The sequence below is a fragment of the Penaeus monodon genome, chromosome 29, assembly GCF_015228065.2.
Source record: "Penaeus monodon isolate SGIC_2016 chromosome 29, NSTDA_Pmon_1, whole genome shotgun sequence".
NCBI classification, from domain to species: Eukaryota; Metazoa; Arthropoda; class Malacostraca; order Decapoda; family Penaeidae; genus Penaeus; species Penaeus monodon.
Window position 1 is genome coordinate 37,553,287 of NC_051414.1, and position 2,623 is coordinate 37,555,909.

At 32.6% G+C, this 2,623-nt stretch overlaps 1 pseudogene; it reads left to right on the plus strand.

Annotated features, from left to right (window-relative positions):
• LOC119591863 overlaps positions 1-2,113 on the plus strand; it is a 2,607-nt pseudogene extending 494 nt beyond the window's left edge.
• Positions 2,114-2,623: the final 510 nt, after the last annotated feature.

Here is a 2,623-nt window from a genome sequence, read left to right on the forward strand (position 1 = left end):
GCATGTGCGTGTGTTTGTTTGTAATTTTGTATTGTGATATTTTTTATATTGTAAAGGATACACTATGGTTTTAATTTTTTGTATTTTTACTGTGATACTTCTTTAATTGTATGGAATATTTCTTGACAAAGTCCCTGTGTCTATATTTACATATTGAAATATTTTCAAGATTAGATAATACAAATGTGCATTTATAATTTTCCATACAAAGTGTATCAGGCCATTTTTCACTTTTAAGTTACTATAACAAAAATATACAACTTTCCAGTTGCTGTCGGTAATCCTTTATTATTTTCCATTTAACAGTCGATCCAGAACCACATTGGGGGAAGGGAGAAGCTCCGGGAAATTCATCAATTTTTTCCCTGCGCTACATGTCTGACCTCAAGCTGCCAGTCAAGCGAGGAACTTTTCATCGAGTTTCCGCAACGGACTGAATCAACTTGTGCCCAGTTGGCCGCAGCTGCCCCAAAGGCCGAGAGGATCATTTGGGAGTCGACAGGTTTTGGTTTGGGCTCAGTCGAGTTTTTTCTGCGAAAAGCTTTTGCTTGTTGAATGTCTTAGGAATGGTATTTGCTTGTTAAAAGAAAAATATTGAGTCTGATCATTTTAAATTATTTTTCTTTGATTTAAATAAGGTTTTGTTCATATGTCCAGAACAGGAACACTACATAAAAATAGTCTCGTACAATATTACTTTTCCATTTCAACTGAAGTTATGATTGATATGGTAGAAATACAACCTGCAATTAGCAGGGTTTTAGAAGAAGAAAATATAAAAACTTACAGGAGGCTTCATACATCTATCCATTTTGGTTTGCATTTTTTTATCCTTGCACTTAAATGCTGGCCAGCAAGCAATCTACAGTTACATGGCCAGAGAACTCAGTTAGTATATAGTGTTAATAATACAGTTAACAGTTAATCTACTACTTGTAAATTTTTTAAAAATCAATTCAAGAAATATACACAATTTATTCAAGCTATGAAATAGAGAAAGAGAAGGTTTTCTTCATTTTTTAACCAAATGTATGCCATTTGCAATATTTAAAAAACATATATTATATATTAACAGATTATATATCAGAACAATATGAAATTTACATTTGGCAGTCTTTATTATATATCTTATTTTATTTTGTTTTGCTTATTTTTCATAATAAAATGGCATTGCAAAGGTTTTGCATTGGCTATGATTCTCTTTTTGTGTTATAATTTATGATACTGAACTGCTTATTAAGCAACCATGTCAGACCACTAATACAGATTATTCTCCTGGGACAGGAGCACCACATACGGAAGCAGTTTGTTCAGCTTTGGAAAAGGAATTTCCCAACTTGGGTCTTGTGTACTCTATAGGTAAGCATTCAAGGAAGTCATTGTAGTGAATCTTTTTGACTACTTGATATTTGATTGCTGCAGTATTGCTGACAGATATTGTAAGGAAAAGTCCCCCCAGATAAAAGATGATATCATAGAGAGCAGAATATTGTGTAAGTCTTATCAATCTATTTTTCTGACCTTTTTCAGGTGGACAAATCAGCTTTGATGCATTTCCCACAGGATGGGATAAGACATACTTCTTGAGATATCTAAGAGAAAAATTATAAAGTAATTAGCTTTAGGATAATGGAATTTCCTAATGCTATATTTTTATTTTTGCAGTAAAACAGATTTATTTATGCAAGTATGTTTTTCACATAAGGAATATTGATATTGCCTTTTTTTTAAGAGAATATGAAAAACTGCCTGAAGATTTTTATTGTAATTGTTATTTATGTTAACTTCTATAAGCTTTGGAGTGATATACCATATTAATTATGCACTTATATAGTGAAATATAGATGTTAAGTATACACTTAATATATATAGATTTTTAAATCTATTCATAAAAAGAATATGATCAGGAAAAACAAGCTAAAGTAAATCTCCAACATGGGTCTTTTTATTGCAGGAAATTCACTTCTTCGGTGACAAAACGGACAAGGGTGGAAATGACCATGAGATCTATGAGGATCCCAGGACTGTAGGCCACAAAATCACCTCCCCTGATGACACGAGAGAACAACTGACACAGCTGCTGAAGCTCTGAGGTAGGGAGGTGTAAAGTTGTGAGGGGCGAGAATTCAGATTACAGTATTACATTATATTGCTGGTTGTGATAGAGGCTTGTTCCTATTTCTGTCACTTTTATGTTTCCTACAATTCCTTTTTGTTCTATAAGAATTGCTCTTGTATTGTTTATAGAATTTTCATTTAATAGATTGTACTGAAAGTGAGAATTTATCTTACATCAATAATTTACACACCGAATGTAATTGTGTACTAAATACAGCACAATCATTCACAAAGAATGGCTAACTTCATTCCGCAGAGATTTGACTAATTAATTTCTCTCTGTCAGGCATGCAGGTGCTTTTCAGTGGTATTGAGACAGCTATTACATCATTGATACCACAAACAGCTACTTTAAATTAAGAACTGTGATGGGTAGATATTGTAAGTTATCATTACAATAACTTAGTGGATTTTCCAGTAAAATCAGGCTTTACCCATATTTGCATGGTTGTTGACATTTTGAGATTTGGTGAGTTTGTGGTTGTCACATTAGCAATTTGCAGAT